This window comes from Dendroctonus ponderosae, unplaced genomic scaffold (genome assembly GCF_020466585.1).
Source record: "Dendroctonus ponderosae isolate FM_Combo_2020 unplaced genomic scaffold, Dpon_F_20191213v2 Dpon_F_20191213_7, whole genome shotgun sequence".
Taxonomy (NCBI): domain Eukaryota; kingdom Metazoa; phylum Arthropoda; class Insecta; order Coleoptera; family Curculionidae; genus Dendroctonus; species Dendroctonus ponderosae.
The window spans coordinates 7,659,854-7,683,568 of record NW_026018916.1 but is presented as its reverse complement, the minus strand read 5'-3'; the positions used below and the strand labels follow the sequence as shown (position 1 = coordinate 7,683,568).

The 23,715-nt window shown below is 33.0% G+C and overlaps 1 protein-coding gene and 1 long non-coding RNA gene across 4 annotated transcripts in view; one reads left to right on the top strand and one right to left on the bottom strand.

The window, feature by feature from the left end:
• Positions 1-23,715, top strand: part of LOC109546161 (protein slit) — a gene marked incomplete at its 3' end in the record, with an annotated part of 191,607 nt that overhangs the window by 65,942 nt on the left and 101,950 nt on the right.
• LOC125505114 lies at positions 21,728-23,555 on the bottom strand. Its single transcript, XR_007281927.1, has 3 exons — positions 23,203-23,555; positions 22,387-22,451; positions 21,728-21,949 (listed from the first exon to the last, which is right to left on the bottom strand). It is a non-coding gene; the product is annotated as an uncharacterized LOC125505114 (long non-coding RNA).

Genomic DNA, 23,715 nt, shown 5'->3' with positions numbered 1-23,715 from the left:
ACTTGTAGTAGAAACTACTACGTAGGAACATTTTCAAATTTAGCCAATATTTCAGACGATGTAATTCCGTTTGAAATTGTATGATAAAGTAACTATTCAATGAAGGTAGTGAAATAAAATTGGACCAAAGATATTTGCGTTATTTAATACTACAAGTTCCAAACTGAAATCTGTACTTTACTGTTCCGAATATGTTTTGTTTTATATTAAACGAAAGCACTTGAAATGTGTCCAAATGCAATTTAGTTAAAAGTTTCTTGAATATTTTGATTTAAATTCTCACAGATGGATAATAGGATGTATCCCAAATAGGAAACGCAAATTCATTGACCTGAATATACGAAATATTTGTTATTTTTTCATATATAGTCGGCAATTATCATTTAAAACGGGAAGTATTATTCGATACATGCTAAATGGAAAACACAATAACAGGCTATTTGCTTTTACCGTTTTAGTACGGTGAACACAAAATAAATATCGGTATGGCACAAAAGGCCGATTACGAAACATATTTTATTGTATCATTTAAAGGAGCTTAAGAAAGCGTCAATCAGAATTTCATAAACACAAATGGAAAGAATCGGTTGGAAATCACTTATACGAAAGAACCCACCGTCACTGCACCTTTTGAATGAACCCTTTGACTATTGGAAGTTGTAGAAATTGAACATGTTTTCAGGGTGTGTGAAATGAAAATCCTTCACGTTAACTCTAAAGGTTTGTCGGATTTTGTGGACGAATATAAAAATATCCCACGACATGAAAGGTTTTGATCTAGCAACACTAACGTAGAAATGCAAATAAGTTTCTCTTTATTAAATTTACATGTTTAATGTGCTCACAACTAATGCTCATTTTCTCAGTCATGAAGTAATATTGAATTTGTTCTTTTGTTAAATTTTAATGTAATTTTCTTCAATTTTGAACTGCGTGTTTGTAGTTTATTCTGATTGTTAACTGCAATTTTATACGAATGTAACACGCCAAGCCGTAAAATAGAGATATGTGTTCTTCCAGGATCCTAATGCCATAAACTATAGCCATATTTTCTTGAAAACCGAAAATCTCATAATTAGAGTCAGAATAATAAACATCTTGGTCTTTGTAATTCTGATTCGCTGTAAACTGGTTTGAAATAAATCATCATCACTCTTCATTTAAATCAAATTTTCTTCTATCACGTTCGTCGTTCTGATGATGGAAAAAGACGTTCTCTTTAGGTTTTGCTGCCGATGTTATAACTCCATTTGGCTTCCATAGGACTACATGATCAAAGTGAAATGATATACAAGAATAATCGCTTTTTTATAGCACAAAAGAAGCTAATGGTAGCTTTCTTCTGATTTAGAATTGTATTCTAAAGTCATTAGATGAGTTGACGTTTTTTATTTAATGGGCACAAGCAATGAGCGCACTTTAAAATGGAAGACGAAAAAATATATACGCCGCATTTATAGGCGAGAGAATTTTTATGATGTTGTTTAGACATGGCGTTTCAATTTCTTTCCCAACTTTTCGCTTAGGAAGATGTGAGAATTCCTTTGTACATTCCTGCGTTTTACTTACGTTTTGTTTTCATTATATTCTAATAATTGATATTTTCCAACCGTCAATATTCTGTATTCCAATCGTATTAATAAATTAACGTTCTATATTATTTAGTTCAGCTGATATTTGCTAGATATATCAGCAAGATATTTGCTATGCGGCACAGATTTAATTGAATATATTATGTGCACTATAGAGTATGTATTGGATATTAAAATTACCAGCGATTCAACAAAGGTTTAGCGGAATTTAAAAGTATTCATATTTTACTGATATTAATTGACAAAATATGTAAAATTACATTGAAAAAATGTATTCAGAAAATTTAACGGAAGTTTTAAGCCGTAAGCAAGTAGGAAAGTAACAGTATCTGTAGAGCGGTATGGATACCTGAACTGACTGAGCAGAGTATGTACGATTTGTATGAATTCGATTCAAAATATTGTTAACGTTTTTTTACTCGTACAATTTTATTAAAATAAGTTTATTAATTGTTCACTATAAAGGCAAAATCAATTTATAAATGTAAGTCATACCGCAGCACACAATCAATTTTAATTACATATTTAGGTCAAAATTCTCATATATTCGCTTGAACTAAAGCGCTTTTATTTCCAACGAATGAATGTCAATCCAATTTGCCGAAAATATTCGATTTTCCCTCATAGTTTCTGCACCATGCGATCTAAAAGGCTTTCAATTTATGGTTGATTATTTCGCTTTGACCCAGATCATATGTTGCAGTTTCCATATCTGGCGTATGCCTCACAAATTGGAAGATAAAATTTTGCTTTTTCGTTGAAACGATCTCATGAGTGAATATTGAAATGCATTTGAATGGGGAATAAAGATAGCGTAACGGACTTTGGTATCTTAATGCTGAAATGCATGATTATTTAGAAAGCAACTTTTAAACTGTACTTTATTTTATGGCAGGTAAGTTATACGCTATTCCTCAAGTTGTTTGTGATAAATTTGTTTTGTGGGTGGGTTGATTCATGCTCTCTTTTACTCCTGAACATTTTTGAACATTATTACTTGATTATTATCGCGAATTGGTACCAGATATAATCAGAAAAAATTGCATTTCTAACTCTTTAGTTAAATATGGAAAGCATGCCTAATTTTACTTAGCTGCTTAGTTTTATGTACTTTCAAACGTTTGTTACTACAGGATTTTGTTCAATATTTTTAAATATACATACTAGTTATAAAATTAATTTAATTTTGTCTTTCTTAACTAAGTAATTTTGATGAGCGTTACTGTCGTTTTTTTACTTATAACAAGTAATGTTTACCCATTGCTATAAAATGTTAATCGTGTACACTTTCAGCATTAATGAAATGATGTATTTCATAAATAGCGCCAGCTACAACTTCAGAGTTCGGAATTGATTGTTCGCGTGTTAATGGTAAGAGCTGAACGTCCTGAACTGACCATTATTCCTTAAACCGGCCTTCATTTTTGGTTTGAAATTGTTAAGCACTTGACCCATTTGTGGCTGGTTGATCTTTAATAAATTGCAATTTTCAGATAAAAGATAAGGCGTATAAACATCGTAACCGACTAGTTTTTTGGCTAACCGAAAATATGCTCCATTAATGACTGACATTCAAAATGACTATAGCTTGCAAGTTTTAGTAATAAATTTTGTAATTCTGTCTGAAATCTACATAAAATTTCATTTAAATCCGACACGACTGCACATCTGGAAATAATCTTGCCAGTGTTATTCCATTTTGGCATGAGCCAGTTTATTCAGTCACTTAAACGTAAATAATATACATACATAATTTTGTCGGCTCTATTCAGTGCACCCACATATAAATAACAATGAATTTAACTTGATGGGTTTTTCCACTGATTAAATTAATTTTCAAATACTGAAATTATACAATAGAATAGCTATATTTGGTTAAGTGAATGAAAGCAACGCAAGAGTAGCTATGCATCTAACGTTTCCAAATTTGGTACGTAACGAAACAGCAAATTGTCTAATATCTTCCGAGTTCATTTTCCAAATATCCAATATTTTCCAGTAAAAAAGTCGCACTAACATAAAAAATACTAATATTTTCTAACAAGGTATAAGGTTTCATCCGGTGTGTTCCACGTATATATTAAAAACATAAATAAGGAAACTTTAAGGTCTTCCTCGACCCGAAGTCACTGACTTTTAAATAAAGAAATGTATTACCATATAGAAAGGTTTCATATTGGTATCAAGACACGGATACGAATATTTTTATTTTCTTTTATACCAGATTATTCGTGAGGCGTGAATGGAGTAGAGGCCAGCTGAGATTGTTTGTTTTCTTTTGAAACTGACACCTTCTTTGTTTAAAAAGGAAGTTCCGTTTTACATTTCAATGTGTTTATTTATTACGTATGAAACTGGGTGTTAATAGGACGGGAACTAACTGGATTAATTTCTAATGTATAAGGAGGGGCAGCTTTATTTGTAAAGGTACTTCTGTAAGTTGAATGTTTTAAGCTGCTAAGTGTTGAAGTGTGGTCAACTGATTAACACTACAAATGGTATCTGATTAAGAAGAAATTACTTTAAACTCTGGGGATATGGTTTCTAAAAGTTCTCAACAATCTCAACAGCGCATTATAAGATGTACTCGAACATTGGTTACTTTTTGCCTCTCGGAGGAATATTTGTCGCCCGTAGAAAATATCTGAAAGAATTAAACATCTTCAAACATTTGAATCGCATTATCTAAATGGCATTTCAAATGCCCAAATATTTTGGACTCGGAATAAAATAATCATTTTGTCTTAATGTAGATTCTTCTGGCTGAAGTAAATCAAACAGTGATTCAAACAGCTTTTTTAATGATGCACACATGAACTTAATTTAATGCTCTTAAAGCCCCATATTCGAACTTTATATGGTCGTTTACTACTGCTTATTCAATTCTCAGAGAAAATGCCATTCAAGTAGTTTTATGTGCATAGTAAAACACATCAACTGTCAGCATTAGCATTTTTTTAATGCCATTATTACTCCGTATACTCTCGAATGATCATTTGGTTATTCAATGCTTCCATTTTTAGCATACTAGCACAGATCTTAAGGATGAATTGATCATTAAAATTTGAGCTAAAATAATTTAAAAAGCTCCCCGATCCGAATCCATCCCATTCAGCTGATATTACTCTTCAGTCATTTTAATTCCCTTTTAAATTTCAGACAATAAAAACCGATATTTTTTGACAATGGACTACCCTGCGCGCGTTAATTGTTTGCGGTCTACCATAACAAACAACAGACCTATCAAAGGAGAATTATCACAGCAAGAGGGCTAATATTTAAACTCAAGGTTAATAGTTTTTGGCCATGGAAATATCAGATAAAATAAACAAATCTGTCTTAGTCAAATTTACATAATTTGGTTTATTTGTTTGATAAATTGACAATTGAAATCCTCCAAAGTACCCACGATGCAAAATTTTCTAAAGAGACTCATACTTTTGCTTTAAAAGTAGCGTAAGCAAAAAATACAGTTGCAGAATTCTATAAGTCGGATGGGTCTTTATTCAACTCATCTAGACTATTGTCACAGTTTCAATTTTATAATTTTTTTACGATTTCTTATACTTATTGATTTTCCATATGTGAGCTCTGAACTGCATGGTTTATGTACATGCTTTTTAAATACTTCAAACTATGTACCCGGAATAAGAAATGGTACAATTGTACATACAGCCATTTCATATATTTATTTGTCTTACATTCCAAGCCATTTGAAGTCCATAAACATAAAAACTGGATATTTAAGTCATTTTTAATTTCATTACGACGATGTATAAAATTTCTAGAGTAATTGCGAACATTCTATATAACTCGCAGCATAAATTCGAAAAATCCGACACAAACCTAAATCTGAAACACACGAACAATAAATAATAACTTAAAAAGCTTATTTATTTCTCGAATGCAGAAATTGCAGTTCGCATTTCCATAATATTCGGAATATTCAGGGTTCGGGCACGGAAAGCCAGGCATATTTTCCTAATACCCAAGTTTTCACTGTTTTCACGCTATGTGCTTTTCGTAATTTGAAAAGTCCTTTGTTTATTAAATTGCGATAAACTGTTTTCATAAATAGCTTTCTGTTGTATCTCACAATTTATGCAGTTGCTAATGGGGCTGATTTTGAGCACGTATTTCCCCATATCAAATAGCATTCGGAGGTTGTTGACTCAAAACACCCCATGGCACGCATTTGCATTCTCAAAAAACGTTTTTTAAGCTAAAATTTTATATAGCTTTATTTTCCACCAGGTATAGACGATAGCTAACTAAATCAGCCAATACCCCATAACTCATAAATAATCCGCAGCATTAATTCCTATGTGTCTAATAATGCAAAGGCCCTTTCTCTATCCGATTTGGATTAATTTCCATAAAAATTAAAGCCGACTGTACCGTCCCCTATTTAAAATGCTTTCATCAGCCCACAGGGGGGCAGTGCTAACTTCTTGGGGTGCATCGGGATGCCCCTAAACCATTGGGCATAACTGTGCACCCTGCCAAGTTTACCGACAGATTAACAAAGTTATTGTTGACGGTTTAAATATATGCGTTGCATGATTAAATTGGTAAAACTTTCCGAATTAATTACGGTAGATTTCGGTAATGTTGGTTTAAAACTTGTCACAATGATAGTAACGAAAATCAGTCGCTACTGCACTTAATAATGAGTTTGGATCTATTTTTATTACATTTAATTTGAAAAGCGAAGTATTCAGAATCAGAATCCATAGCTTTAAATAATTTCATATTAAATACAACTACATATATGATATCTTGTGGCTTCAGTTTAAGCTTAGTTTAAATAGTAAATATTGGATGATTCGCCTAATGGAGTGAACTGAAGTCAATAAAATTTTAATTATCTGTTTGAAATAAGTTGAATATGACGATTAATTGAACATTGGCTATTTGGAGGCTTTCCAGATGTTCATGCGATTTGTAAAGTCATAAATTGTTTCCATTTTATATCTTTATGTAGCAAGTAGCTGAAATTGCATTTTTCTGCGAAACGCTTTATTTCTGTGCCAGAGGCACGCCCGTCTTGTTTTTGTTCCTATTAGTGATAGTGATACATGATTTATCACATGCTTTCATATTTGTTCGAAAAATGTGCAGGCTTTGTAAGAAGTAAATTATTGATATCCTGCTTTTTCAATTTATTTTCACCAAGCGAACCATTTTTCTCGAAAAATATTGTGCACGATCTGTTAATTGTGATTGTAATGTGTGAAAAACTAGTAGCAAATAATAGCCATATTCGGCGCTAGTATAAAACTTGCAAGATAATATCTAAAGTGCACTTTCAGCTCCTTGGACTCATTTAAAAAATCAGAAAATAATCGACAGAGATTATAAAGAAAACAGGTACCCACCAGAGATTTTTTTGCGACTGTCGAACAATCATAACTCCCACACGGAACATTATAGATTGGTATCGGCGTGTTGAACATTCTCAGTTCTGTTCTGGGCCTTTGACAATATGTTGATGATTTTTTTTGGTTTATAGTACATTTTGCATGTTGGCGTCACTATTTTTTTTTTATTCTTGTGTGAATCAATTTTAAACTAAATTTTAATGAATTTTATCGCTTCATTCTGAGTACCGTTGTAAAATCTGTTAATAAAATTATTTCATTTTGTCTGTTTATGTTTGCTAAATATTTGGTCTAGTAGTTGAGTAATGCAGTTCCAACCGTCACTTTTTGCTAATACTTGTTCTTAGGTATATTTATGCACTCTTAGTCATTTTGGCTTAAATCTAGTGATGCATTTGTTTAAAAAAGTTATAGGAAATAAAATAATTAATAATAATAATGGTATTGTATTTATTGCCATCAGTGCCGCACCTAAAATAGAAGTATGACGTGAACAATTGAATGAACAAACAATTAGAAGAAATCTAACAAGATCAGACCACAAACAATAAAAAAATAATTAATAAATTTGATCAAACCCTTAAACGAAACAGAGTTTAATCTTTGGACTGTGTTACATCTATCCGGCAATACAAAATCTGCACAATTTCTCGTGTTATAATACCTAGATCTTTAAAAAGTCTTAGTTTACCTAATATGTAGGTAATAGATTTTGTTTCATTTTAAATCAAAACAAATCCACTTACTTACTCACCCATATATGCCTATGAAATTATAAGTTGCCTTCTAAAATTATGTGCAAATATATTGCAAAGCCCGGAAAACATTCCTAAATGTGATATGTCCAAATATTTAATTTATTTGGAATATAGAATTTTGTCTCCATTTATTGAGACTTGAACGGTTTCAACATTTATAGAGTTTAAACTTAATCTGTTTCCGAATAAACACAATTTACATTTTTTTGTATCCAAACTCAGTTTATTCCGACAAAACCAGCTTCAAATCTACTTGCACTTCGTGTGACATTAAGCATGAAAAGCTATCCTGGTTTATAACTTTCTCCAACATTTTGTACTCTATGTACTTGCTATTTTGTTGAAACAATTGGTTTAGGTATATAAAACTAGTTTTCCTTTTCCACCATAATGAAACTTTGACTGTCCGATGTAGTTTCTATGAGCGATTGTTTATTATTTTCATCTACAATGTAATTGATTGGCCATCTAGCAGAATAATCTCTGCAAAATTATGTTTGAACGATGCATTATCCAGCAATGTAGACAAGAAAGAAAATTGCAAGAAATTTTTTGAAATACGAGCGAAAAACTCCGCGCTGACGGCTATAAATCATCTCACATTGGCAGGATGTTGGGGATATTCTTTGCGTTCGGATAATCATTTAATGCCTATTTTAGTATGCTGGATTTGCGCTTTTTGTCGTATGTGGATGCACATTTTATGTGATAAACGCATACAAACATGTAATTTGCCGTTTTATACACGATGCTAAGTTCCAAACTCTTTTTTAAAAATGGACCTGATAAACATTGTTACCGTTCCGCGACATCAGCTCAAAGTTAGTTAATTAATAGTTACCTAGACTTAAATTTTGGTAGTTCTGCAAATGGCTTAAATGGAAGATATAAATCCCCGTGTGTCTATCAACTGCAAACCGAGTTTCAATATACTTGTCCGTGCACTATATCCGGTTAGTTAATATAAAAATGCCATGAACAAAGACGCTCTATATTTTATACGCTCTGTGCCAGACAGACGTGTCGTAAGATAGAGCGCCCATTAAATTTGAAGCCATAACTTTAAATCAGCTTAATTTTATTAGGACCACATCCTACCGGGTAATGGTAATTTAATAAAACACGAAAAAAGCGACATAAAGTTGTAAGTAACCCCGTTGTATAAAAACCGTATAACCTGTGGCTTTAATGCCATATTTTAAAATTACTGCAGACAGTTTTATAAGCATTTCTTCATAAAACTTTCCGATATGTGCTGAATAGGATGGATTTTAGGGACTTAATACTAAATCCTATTAAGGACGGTAGTAAATCCTTATGTAAAAGAACCGATCTTTAGCTGACGCTGTAGCTCGTTGATCAAGTCATATAGGAGGGTTAATACGAAGGATGCGATGCAAAGCCATATCAGGTCATAATTTTACCAAACATGTGCTACAAATTGCCAATAAGGCAAAGAAGCATTTTAAAACCATATAAAGTACCAATTTAAACGTTTTATTATTGGAAGTTTTTTGCAGTAACCTAAACGAATTTGCTTTTTTAATTTCCATGCGAATTTCTAAGTCAACTTAGCTGCTACCGTCGAGAACATTTTGCATGGAACCCCGTTTATAATTAGCGAAGCTGAACTGAATCGCGTATAATCACTAAATATGTTTACCAACTTTTATTAGCTCCTAACGGCTCCTAATGCGCTCCCGCTCAGGGTTAGTTAGCTCGGTGTCTCTGTCAAGTCTAATTTGGTTAATTTACTAATTGGCTTGCAGGAACTGCAACGAACTGCAGTGTATCCGTTTTTAAAAGCCACATCCATGCGGAAAATCACTGCGAACTTCGATTTTGCTTTGCTTGTATTGCAAAGTGCTGCTTATTTATAGTACCAAGCAGGCCAGATGGTCTTTAGCGCAATAATCTTAAATATTTCAGAAATATTAGGAAAAGTGTCCTTTTTTGGAGAAGTCTTGATAGTTTGATATTTGAATAAAAAGAACTGAACTCACTGTAAACTACATTGTTTCCATGTCTGTCATGTAGTAAATATTGAGTAAATGACGATTTTTCAGATATTAAATAAAAACGAAAGGCGCGGTGGAAAGTTGTAGGTGCTTTTCCTTTCCTGCTTGAACCGGTAGTGAAGTAAAGGGCAATCAACATATCAATATTTAGTTTATTCTTACAGTGTGTTTCATAAGTGGTTTTGGTAGAGGTACTTATTTATTATGATTAATGGTACTGTACTATATCTTCTGCGAAGTGCCTACAAAATATTGCCCAAAACTAAGCGTTTTCATCACGTTCCTATAGGATATAGGACCATATTTTATTCCCAGAAATCGAATTATCCAAACTTCAGTTTCTGGAAGACTTCGCTTTCCCCAATTGGTAGATACTGAGCAAAATATTTCGGATTTTGCAGAAAATCTATTGACATTCCAACAAGTTAGTTCGTGGAAGAGGTCCAATTAAATGGCCTGCAGTCTCCAGATTTGCCTACATTCTATTTTTTACGCGTCATTTTGATTGGGTCAGTTTAAAAATATACTCCGTTTTTCAAAACAACCCCCGAAATAGTCCACAACGTATTTCACTGTCAGGAAGTTAACGCACAACATTTTCAACACTTGATTTTGGCACTTTTTTTGTGTTATGTATATTTGGGGTTGATCAGGAAATAATCAATTCACTCATTAGCAGCTGCTTCAAAGTATCGCAAAGCTGTTTTTTTGTTGTCGAGGGAGTGAAGACAATCACCACGAGAACCTAATAGAAAACCTTCTGTTTTTGTCTAACACCAAAGTTGATGTGCCTGAACATTATTATATAACTTTTGAAACAACTCAGTTCTGTTCTGTTCAAAAAAAGTAATTTTTATAGCATCCATTTTTTTAAATGACAGTAGTGTACATTTAAAAAATATATTATTCAGAAAAGTGACCCCCCGAACTGCCACTGAAACTCCCAATTATTATCTACTCAATGCTACCTTTGCTCCCTATTGCAATGAGCAAGCCAGCCAAATTTCCACAAAATCGACAAAAGGATCGTTGATATTTTAATAAAACACCCACTTTTAGCTTCGACACCCTATCTCTTGAATGGCGCGGAAATTGGAGCTACGGTTTATCATTGCATGATATTAACACATTTTTGCATTTTCTCGCTTGTTGATGATACTCTGTGTAAAACCAAGACCAAATCAAATTCCAGCTCAGCTGAGGTTTTTCTATTCTAATTTTTTTAAATCGATATTTCTGGAAATGAAGGTGTGATCACAACAAGATGGAACAGCTTAAATTAGTCCTTGTAAGTAGTTAAATGCAATGTGCAAAAAACATTGCAGGTAAAGAGAGTTAAAAAATTCTAGTCTTTAAAAAATACTCATTTTTTGTTGATATGTTCCACGGATGCGCTTTGTCATTTAAGCCGCTTTTTCGTACTACAGAAGAAGTGCTAGTGAACAAGAAGAAAGTCAGAAAGTGTCAGAAAAATCTAGCTTAGTTATTTATTGAAAGTGTTACTGGGAAGTGTCTCGAAAATATCAAATTGGTAAACTTTGATTGTTCGTAGCTCCTGATATCAAAAAAACTCTAAATACCTAACTAATCTAGTAATAGTCGAATCTTTCAAAGCCAACCGGGCTTTTTAACTGGTGAAATGTTGAAAAAATTGTTTTATACTTTTTATTAGGCCTCTAGTTATCCATCAAAAGGTAAAGGTCCATTTTATAGTTAGAAAGTTGAAGATTTTAATATCCACTTAATTTTCTTGATCACCAAACAATTACATTTTTTCTTCAGCAGGAATTGCAGCTCATTGTCCACGATTAAAACCGAACGAATCTGTGGTATTTCGATAACGTTAATTTTTTTATTTCTTTTGCAGGTAAGTACCGGTTGCTCTACACTATATAAAAATGTAAGTATTTTATGCCGCCAGAAGAAAAACAAAGGTGATTGAGCAGGAATGTCGTTACTACGAAGTATTATAGGACTAGTTACTCGCATTTCAAAGAAATATTTTATTCATCTCACCCCATTATTGTCCTCGCTCTTGTAACAAAATACATTTATGTATTATCCGATCGGGCTACTTTTTAGAATTGTTAATTCGCTACTAAGTACTAACACGTATTCCCGGTAAGTACCGCGAGATACGCCGAGATATTTATTTAGAATGGTACACAGCAATAACCACTGGATACCCAACCTGCCTCGTGTGTGTGGTCTCTGTTTAAAGAGCAGTTTATTCAACTTGAGAAAAAAGCTGATTTGTTTAATGGATGTTTTCATTTAGATTATCTCGTAAGTTTTTCGTTATGTCCATTAAAAATATTAACTAATTATCGTTAATTGCCTTACGTATTTTAAATTTGTCGATATCGGTTGTTTCGATATGGAAAAGATAGATTTATGCCGTTTCTGATCTCGGTATATTTTTGTGGGTTGCATTGAAATTGAGCACAAAGGCACGGCAAGGTAGTTTATTGGACATTCGTTGGTTTGGTTTGAAATTTGCAAAATTTTGATTCTGACTTGGAGCTAGTCAGCTACCTAAATTTTCTGAGGAAAATCCAATTGATATGAAACATTTATTTAGATAAAAAATGAGCCGCTTGAGATTTCGGATACCCGGCGTTTTCCTTTCCTTCAAAGACTGCCCCTGCTTGATAAAAAAAGTACAGGTTGTCTTAATCTGAAAGTAAATTACCGCCTTAATGACATGCAGGAATTGAAATTAAATGTTAATGTTAACCAAACAGAGGCCGGCGATATATTCAACCTGTTGATTGTGGCCTGCGTGAAAAAAAACCAACACTGTATGGTTCGATTTTAATGAATATTCATTAAAAGCCATCGAGAGTTTTAATTTCACGAAAAGCAAGCAAAGCGGGCGCTAATTATGCGCGGAAATCGGCATTTTAAATTTTAATTTTGACCGGAGGTATAACCGCTAATCTACGGGCCTTAATCGAAAAAAACTCAACTGTATAGAGGTTGTGGCTTTCGGAAATTATATTGCGAAACACTAACAGCAGTTTTCGATATTAGTTTTGCAATTTTTTAAAATTAATTGCGTTTTAGAAGTGCGTTGTCACTGTTCCTGATTCTCAAAAATTTGCGATTTATATTCACCTCGGCTTTGTGTGTGCTCTGTCAAATATTCAGTTTATGTAATCCTGGAAGACAATATGAACCCGATCGACTGTTCTCATTTCAATATTTATAACGTTAGCTCTGGATATCCTGCTGTTCGATCACTTTAGGCACAACTGTACCATAAATTACCTCCTAGAGATTATTGACACCTCACCATTTATAGCCTACAACACAACGCACACCTAAGGCTAAAAACTGCCGTCTTCAAATACATCGATTGAGATGTCAGCTTTGAATTTAGAAACTATCAATTACTCCTGTCTGATTCTGTTGTTCCTTACTTCCTCTAATGATTTTGAAACAATGGGGAGTGAATATATGATTCCTCTAGCATCGAGATGTATTATCACAAGAATAAATGATTTTTTTTATAACTCAAGCATCTATGAAGAGTTATGTGCTTGCAGCATTGGGATTGTTTTAATTCACTCACTTTTAGATTAACAGAGAACTAAGCTGGATGGTGGCGTAAATTTAAAGTGGTTGATAAACGCCGAATCAAAGATTCAGTTACATCCTGAAACTCGAGAAAATTAAATATATAGTGGCGCAAATCGCGTTTCTTTCTAAGCAAGTCAAGTTTAATTATGTCTTTGTCTTCCGGTGTAAAGTACATTCCGCAAAAACGTTCGGCTAATTGCATAACTGTTTCGAGGAGCGTCTAATTGTCTGTTCGGTCTGGAATTTTAAATTCTACGTTTTGCGAGATAATTGGGTCTTTATTTCGTTCAATTTTGTTGCCTTTTTTCCGGGACAGAAGAAGAGAGGCGACTGCTAATTCTGGAAACCTGTCCTTTGATCTGGAAAAACGCCAAAACAGTCTTTGGGAAGCTGACTGAAGTTTTTAAATTGTTGAAATAGTTTTTATTATTCGAAACACGTACCGTTCGCGGTAGAACGAAAATACAAATAATTAACAAAATTACCGCATCAATAACAGCAAATAATGCTCATATATTTCAGAATTTGACGAAAATTCGTTTTTCATTCCTTCCTCTTAATATCAACCGCAAAATACAAGTCAATTCGAGTTTATCACTGTTTTCAATCTTCTATTACAATAAATGAGCACGATAATCTAAGAAAAACGCAATTTAGCTGGAGAATTCACAGTAGGTTTTATATACTTCTCAATTAGTATATAGTTGTTTACCACCAGAAAGGAGTAGTTTGTTTTTTGCTTGCTTTATTACTCATTCTCATCAGCTAATGCCTTTATTAGTTTGTAGTTCATTAACTTTAACCAATAAGCCCACTGAAAACAGTTTAGGAATCCATTTAGTTTGCATCGATAAATATAAGGTAACAACAACTGGAAATATCCCAACTGATTCAGTAATTGTAAATTCAGACAGTCTTTTGGGCTTTCACTGCTTACGCTAATTATGATTTCTGGCAGGAATTAAAAATACAGCTCGAAACTAACAATGTCTACGTGGATCACCAAATGCAGTAAAAGCTCGTTAAGTCGATACAGTTAAAATTGGAAAGATTTGGATTAGTGAAAAGTTTGGATTAATTGGCTTTTATAATTCCAATTATACTCCAACTTACTTAGGAGGTTAATAAATTAGACAATTTATATTTTTGTTCGCGAACAGTAATGTTTGCTTTGGTTAATGCTTATTCAGGTCTTCTAAACTATTTATTTATAATGTAAGAAGGTTGCAACAACAAAAAATCACCGGAAACCGGTAAACTTCTGGTAATACTTGCTCTATTACTACGTTATATTTGGATTAATGTCGAACCAATTTCCTGCTTTGAAAATAACGCTTGATGTAATATTTTCCAATCATCTAACAATTTAACTTCTCCATTAACCACACTCAGTTGGCTAACCTTATAGAGCTTCGGCATTATATATCACTTTTCTTACTTTGTCGCAACGAAAGAAAGTAAGTAGTCCATAAAACAGAATTTACGGGGTACAGAGAAAAATATGGAGAGTTTCGTCCAGCTACAATGTGAGTTCTTTTTTCGTAAACCAGCACTGGCCAGCTGCCGGCAGCTGCAATTGAACGCTCCCGTTTATCTTTTTGGAAGAGAAATTGCCGAAATCCAATTTATTTTTTCTGATCTGGAACTCCCAAAGCATTATTGAAATATTTAGAAGTCTCACTTTCTTAAATTTCGCTAATCGCGCTTTTGTCTGTGTAATGACTCTTGTAAAAAAATCTATTCTGAGTTTATTTTCTAACGTTACCTCAGTTGGTTCGCAATTATTTGACGACTTTCTACCCACACATTTCGTAAAATCGTGCCCATAAGCGAAATAATTCCTTAGTATTCCACATTCGCTCTTTTGGAGACACGAGGACTGGGGCAAATTTACACCTCGCAGCACTGCAATCAGTATCAGTTCATGTATGAATAGGCATTTTAGTCGCGATTTGACGTATTCAAGTAGAAATTAAGTTCCTGGTTTACCTCTGCATGTGCCTAATGAATGCAATTTGATCATGCACGATTCAGAATGAAAAATATATCGCCTTGATCTTGCGCTACCTCATATGTTATTGGGAGTTTGCCGTTAGATTTGGGTTAAATTTTAATTGCACCGATTAATGTCGACAATAATAGATAAACAGTCTTACTCCAAATGAGTTTTATTCCTTATGAGGAACAATTGGCTCTCACTTGAAAAGTACAACTCAAATCAGGAGAAAATAATTTAAGTAAAATTTGTCTTGTCGTCGAAAACACTGCGATGGTAAATTTTACATAGCTGCTTTAACATCATAATTTTTTCTTTTTACCTCATGTTAGAAAAGATCGAATATGGATTACTATAGGAATTAATATTTGCTTAACCAGTCAGGGCAGAAATCTATGAAATAGTAACGACTAACACAACAAACATTCAGGATTTATTTTCTTGCAAATAAACCACCGCCATACCCAAAATGCCATTTTTAAACTACCCTATATATCTAAGATGCATGCACACAATCAAATTATAATTTCCCATTGACACTTTAATGCAACGCATTAAAATACATTAATAAATTAAAATACAGATAAAGATATTTTAATGGGTAATGCAATATTGCATTAGCTACTTCATATTTAAACTTCAAAGTAATATGACTTCGCTTGGTTGATTGAATGCATTCTGGATGTGGTAATTAAATGCTCAGCGTTCAGCTCTGACATGTCTGAAGACAGCTTGTTGTTTATTCGTTTTCAATTTACTTTATTTTGTTCATTCGATAGCATCTGCACCATTCTATTAGCGAAGCTTTTAACCAAATTAATTCATCATTCCATTAATTGATTGATACTTGATAAATGTTTCGTGTCCTATATCCTGTTCTAAATTGAAAGAACTTTCTTCAGAGGATTGGCGTCGTTCTTCTGTTCGAGAAAGCGAGTTTTGGTTTCTACAGGGCTGAGCAATGAAAAGTTTCTCTGTCGGATTTCTCAGCTGTTTAACAACACGCAGGAAACGCGAAAAACTTTCGGTGTTGGAATATACAAACAACGTTCCATGAACCTTAATGAATTAAGTTTGAACTAAAGAGAGTAAATACTTTTTTTGCACCTCTGAAATAGACATTTTTCTACCTTGGATTCATTTGAAAAAAAAAATGGACAACACAGTATTGTTGAAAACTCAGTTCTCCGAGTTACAATATAAAATTGTCAAAAATATTGGAAAATTTTATATGATTTGGAAAATTATCGGCTTCAATAGTTTTTCAAATATTGCCATCATCAAAGATATTCTATACTCTAATTTATGTTATACAATCAGACGCCAAAAAGCTTCCTTTTCGTTGAAAGACTAAAATTTTCTTTGGCTTTACTCGTAATCGATGAGACTCTTATTTGGGCTGCAAATTGATGAACTGAATATATCTTATCCCTCGATCTACTCCATATTCATGCTGTTCAGTTATTTCTTTAATTCACCGGGTCGAAATGACCCGCTAAGTTCTTCGTTGGGATTAAAATACCCTACGAAACGGTTTGAACATTATCAGGAAGCTTTTAGCTAAATTAATTCATCATTCTAATCGTCTGTTTATTTTTGTTTTACGTGTATCGACGGTGGAAATAGTCTAACTGCCGGATACTAGATAATTCACTTGTCACATTCGAAAACCCTTGTTTCTGCCAACTAATATTTAAATGTCGTTTACAGTTTACACTATTCTAGTGGTATAGAATTATTACCTAAGACTGAGTTTCTGAGAGTTTATATTCACTCCTTACTTGCTGCACTAAAATTTAGTTTGCGTTATCGCAAAATTTGTATAGAAAAAGAGTGTTTAAACCTTCTATCAAAAAGGGTGTTCATACCGCGACTTTTTGTACCAAATTATTTGATTCACTTTATTATATTTTTCATTCAAAAACAACTTTTTTTATACATAATTTTCTGCAATTTTGCGAATATTGTGCTAGTCATTACTTTCGTTTTTCGTTGTTAAAATTGTATCTAAAAAATGTAGTAATTGTGCTAACATGTACGCTCTCATTGATTGATTTTATTAAACTACAAAATTGCCTCATCCGCTGGTATTGCATTTAATTTTAAAAAAATTAGTAACTAGTTTGGTAACTCTTTAGGTGAAATATTGTTTATAATCAGCTGCCAGAACTAAATCGAAATAAACCTCGTTATATTCTTCAAAGGTCTCTAATTGTTTGAAGGAAATGAATGTTATATCATCGTTAAAGATCAAAAGCTGCCGTACTGACAATTTTACTTGCCCTGACTACCTGAAATTAGCGTTTATTAATTCCAACGTTCGTGCTTAATCATGTCCTGTCATCCGATAGCTCATATTTTTCAGTCAATCCTTTAATCACTGGAAATAAGATTTTAATGGCTAAAGTAAATGTAAATATATGAAGTATGTCGTTAGGAAACTTGTCAGGTTTTACACGATTTTTAAATGTTATAATTTTTTTATATAATTTAGAGTACGAAAACGGAAAAAAGGAAGTATGTACTATGCAATTGCAGCACAAGTAGCAAATGTTAAAGTTTGGTAGAACAATTTTAATAGCCATAAATTTGCCATTTATTCGAGTGTATTTCCTTTATGCACATAATGATGCAGATTATGTTTAATTTGTTAAATTACTTATCAAACTCTTTTAGAGTGAATGGAACGTGGTAGGAACATGAAATCAGGGAACTCTCAGGCACTAACTCACTAGTTTCACTTTTATTTGCTTGTCGTATTGATAGCATTAACATTCCTTATTTTACAGATACACACTGATATTATCATAAAAACACTTTTTTTATTTGCTTTAATATGGTTTATTCAACTAAAATTATTTATTAAATCAAATCAGACTTGCTTTTCCACTTTTTTGTCTTCTTCAGTGTTTGATAATTTGCAGATCGAATTCATGAGTTTATTAAACATCACCTCAACCTCTCTGTTATAAGATACGTTATTCATGAATTTTTAATGGCATCTACATGAGAGTCCCAATAAAACCTTTAGATGCGTTCTTCAACTTCAGGATATAAAGCATCACACGCTTTTCAAAACTACGTGATTATGCTTATTAAAGATGTTCCCCGTTGCTTTCGTACAACTGATTGGCGATTAGTCGATGACAAGTTTCCTATCTGATAAAATGTTATACATTAAGAAGATATTTAATGACGAATAAATATTAGGTTGGTAGTGGAAAGGTGTATACTGCATCTGTTGGGAGTGACAAGCCTCAAGGAATTATCTTATTTACGGGCTTTCTTTAAAGTGCTCTTACTTTACTTACTTAGAGGTTTAAATAATTTGTCACCAGCAATCGTTATCTTCAATATGATATCTATCTATTCAAACAAGATAGATCACCTCACATCTAGGCCGACAAATGAAAATATTAATAAAACATTATTACATCTTTGTCGGCAATATGTTTTCAGCATATAATATAATAGCGCAAGCACTATTATTTAAGCTCAGCGCTTTATCACTTTTACTAGATTTTGCGCAATTTAAAACGAATATTTTCCAGACCATTAGCTCCGGTAACTGTATGTTTATATCTTATACCCGTTCATTTGTATCGCTATTCTATGGCCATTATTCCATACAACGTAAATCACGACTTAAATTCCTAAATTCTTGTTAGTATTAAGATTTGTGGGGACGTCAAATAGTGTTTAGAAAGTAAATTCATGCGCTTGTTTGATATAATAATGCTGGTGGTTTCCATGGGAAAATTGTGTGGGCATGTATTTTGAGAACTTTGTCTTCGATGTTTTAAGAGCATTTATATTGAATCTTAATTATCGCACCTTCTTATACAATGTCTTGTTATTTTTAGACACCATAAATTTTCAAGCGCATTATTGAACGTTAAAACTGAACATGTTCAAATGTTCGTGCTTTTATGGCAAATTGTCGAAATATGAATGGCAAAGTGGGTTAATTTTACAGTTTTTACTAAGAATTTTGAATTTTTGTAGATTTGTAGATAAAATGGCTTGAGTAAAACGTAAATAAAATCTAAAATTTTCAGTAATCCATTAACAATATTTCCAAATACTAACTAGTATGTAGTTAAATACTGTACGATGGTCATTTTTCAGGATTGTTTCCGAAACAGTGGCATATTTTGAATGCAATACATGCATATTACTTGATGCAAAATATTTATCTTCGCTTGGTGTGCAAATATTTTTACTAAAGCTTTATATGAGTATTAGTTTCAAATTGGCGATATGCAACCAAGTGAAAAATTTGCAACAAAACAATTTTTTATTAGAATTTATTCAATAATTTTTATCAATGTATTTTTGAAAACAGGCGATGCGATTTTATTTGGCGCAGTCATTCTGGATGGTCAAAAACATCGCGAAGATATGGCATTCTAAATGCTCAAATATCCGGTCTTCTCGTATTGGATAGCCGCCTTAATGAAGATGGTTATTTACGTTCTATAGAAGATAATTTAAATGTAATAATTGTCTTCAATGCAGATGCATACAAAGCAAAAATCTTAATGCAAACGCAATCTTTTGCTTTCAAAATTTTACGGAACTTTTTTTTAAGTAATTTGTCTCGCCAAGTCGACACCTCTACCACTTTTAGTTTTATTTTAGCTTGACATCTAAATAATCATTTCAGACTTCTGTACATCTGCCTAGGCAAATATTAGTAAAGCTCATTTATCAGAAATCTCCACTATAGACCTGACAATAATGAATGATTTATTGTGAAAACTCACAAAACTTTGACATTCAAACATTTAAAAGTTCAATGATCAGTGAAGGACTAATTAAAATAAATGTTAGTCTGAACATTTTTAATGCAATTTTTAAACGTCATTTAAAACTTCGAATATCTTCATTTCAAGTTAGCTATTGCAATAAGCGATTGGGAAAGTTTTAAAGTTTTAAGACCATTGTGTGAGCCCAATCCCGAAGCATTCAAAACCCTTGCAGGGTATTATTTAATGTTCGACTTTTTTAGCTTATTTTGATCACTGAACGGTTCGATGTGAAGTGAACCTTAAATAGGTTACTAAAACATGCTTAACTCTAATACTTTTTTGGATATTTTGTACATAAAGTAATATTCGAATCCTGCATTCGCAGCAAATCCATTCTTACGAAAGTTGTATTTCCTTCTTCCGGCGGTCCGTTGCGACTCGGAGCAAATATATGTGGAAAAAGATAATCAAAACAATAATCAGCAGTAAATAATGCCATCCCAGCTGTTCATTAATTTTCCGCTTCATTGGATAAGGGGAAACTCTATCGTATATCTGGTGGTGATTTCTCGACGTAATACTGATGACATCAGATACTTTTGTCCACTTGACTTGATTGAATTTCCCCGTGTGTTAAGGAAAAACTAGCTGAAGGATTACGGCAATCATGCCTATCAGTTTCAGTTAGTTAATTTGCGATTATTGTGATACTGACTAGATTGTAGCGTGAGTTACCCGTAAATACAAATTGTGTTTTTAAATTTGTATTGTGTACTTAAATGGGGGCATCGTTTCTAATCGTTGGTTATTTAATATATTTCTGTTTTGTTTTTTCAAATCTCAATAGAATCTGTAAATCAATCTAATGCGCAATTGAGTGGACTGTAGTTTAATCTCTTAAGACCTGTGGATGTTTGAACAGTGCTTAATGAATGGGTTCATGATAGATTAGTGTTCTTTCATCTAAATCTGTTCGGCGGTACTTTAATGGTGTTTGGTTTCTTTCGGTGCAAGAGCCATGAGATAAATAATACATATTGGTGAAAATTTCGCTGGTTTTAAATTAGAAATTAATTGGAAATGTAGGTATGCAGGTTACCCCGTAAAACCTTCAATAATTGTTCGTCTGGTGAAAGGTCCATCCGGAAAAAGGCATAAAATGAAAAATTTGCATTAATTAATAGCACTATCATGGTCTTCGAGATATTTACGCTTTTTTGAAAATTGACCAAAACTGACTTCCCTTGATATTTCATACCTTTACTCTTATGTAACATTAATCAGAAATTATTTCATTTGTATTTTTGGTTCGGGAATGGCCGTAGTTCAAAAGCTCGTCATAAGATTTTCAATGTATGCTTTGTATATTAAAACAAACTTTCTTTTCGTACAGATTCCTTATACTGTATGTTTTTGTTGATACTGTAGCAAAGGAGGATAGCCCGATGTTCATAAGCACAAAAAATACCGCCATTCTTTTGGAATCTGAAATGGTATAATAAGTACTTATTCGTTAAACAATAAATTTTTGTTTGGGCTGTTTGCTGAGGCATGTAAAATGTGTCCAATATATAACAATACCGTTGAAACGGGCTGCCAACGAAAACTAATATGAAATATTGTTCCAAATAACGCAAAAAAACTTAACTGAAAGTAAATGTTCAAAGTGCCCCAAATATATTTTTATTGAGCGACATTGAGTTTGACTGATTTGCTGCGCTGCTCTAATAACCCTTTGCCGTAGCTCTTCGCGAATGTCTGCAAGCCGTAAGTAAATTTTTCCTTTCAGACAGTCCCAATAAAAGAAATCTAGTTGATTTAAATCCGGTGAGCGTAGTGGCCACAAAATAAGTCCTTGATGTCCAATCCATCTACGGAAAAAAACGTTATTTAGGTTTTCTCTTACAATTAATGCAAAGCACGCAGGGACACCGGCATGTTGGAACCGAAATTGTCCTTTTATTGATAGGGAAACGTCTTTAACTAATGCTGGTAGCTGATTTTGCAAATGTTGTAAATAATTTGCAGCATTTAGATTTTCGAGTAATTCTACTGGTTCTATAATATTGTTGTTGACTATCCCTGTCCAAGCGTTGATTTTGATTGAATTGATGCTGAAAGTTATTTTTCCTGAAAGTCTGTGGGTTCTTCATTTGCCAACTGTAAAAGTTGTGCATAAAATGTTAAAGTTAATAAATTAATAATATAAAAAAATAATAAAGGTATGCAATAAATTGCGACGAAACGGTATTATTATGGTGAAAAAATTGAACTTGTTTCAGTTAACTAACAAAAAATATTTACTTACTGTTTAAAATGTTGGCTGTTATTACAGCATTTCAGTTTGCAGATGAATGATGCTCCTTCTACTACCTTAGGAATCAAAATGTAAATAATGAAAGAATGTGTATTAAAATTGTGTTTTTTTTTCAATGTAAAGCATATAATCTTGGGGACGCTGGAAAACTCCCTTACTTCTACGGATAAGAAGTCGATATTGCTGTTCAATGAATCTGTTAGTTCTCAGCGCAGTTTCATTAAACCTCGGTTTTTAATTCCCTATAACTTCAAGTGATCGATCTTCTTCCATGTCAAGTCGAGCCAGTGACAGGTCTTTGAACGTGGTGGAATAAAATTTAACCCTTTTACCGAAGCGGTCCGTCCGAGCGGATAGTCCGACGCAAGGGTATCTCATTATTTTCGGACACATTATGAATAATGAATACTATCTGGACTGATCTATTTAACCAACCGAAAGATGATCTCTGATGTTTGGGCTCGAAGAGAATGGAGCATTAAGTATTGAGAATGCATCTTGATGATGATGATGATGGAGCTTCTTCAGTAGAAAGTATCCGAAGATTATTCTTTACGCATAAATAAGCTGGGACATAAAACAAAGACATTAAAATAACATTCGTGTAGACGTCTTATTGAAATACTAGGCCAAATCAGTGCTGGTTTTTAACAGTGCACATTATAATGATGTATTTTATGCGGCAGCATAACAGGTGTTTGATGCTCTACCGCATGCAATTAAGACGCGAAATCCACTTTTATATCTCAAGCCTCCTTCGTAACATTTCGAATCTTAGAAAGGATATCACTGGATTTCTCAACTTACCTTGGATTATTCGGTGCTTTCAGATTATAATTGGATATGTAGGTACTCGACATGTGTATAAGGCTTTTTTTTATAAACGTAACAACATAGAAAAACTGATATGTATTTGCAATGTCTGGTAGACCGAATTTGATTTAATTATTTTAATGATTGAAAGTCTCAAATTATCGAAAACTGTTCAATGTCATTAAGTTTTCCGCTTTTTTACATTTCTAGACAATGATTTTGCTGGTCCATTGTTTTGTCTTATTTTGTTGGCACTCCTGAGCGCTGTTATAAATCATGGTAGTAATGAGCAAACGGAATTCGATATAAAGTTGATAACTTACGTGCATGGGCACATTTAAATAAGATATTTATTGTATTCATATACAACACATGCATGTAACTGTTCTCTTTGACTTTATATATATGTGCACTTTGATGATAGTACAACCTCTGTTTTTTTTGCAAGTAGGTATACTTATTGTGAAAGGATATTGTTCCAGATATTATGTTTGTTATGTACATGCT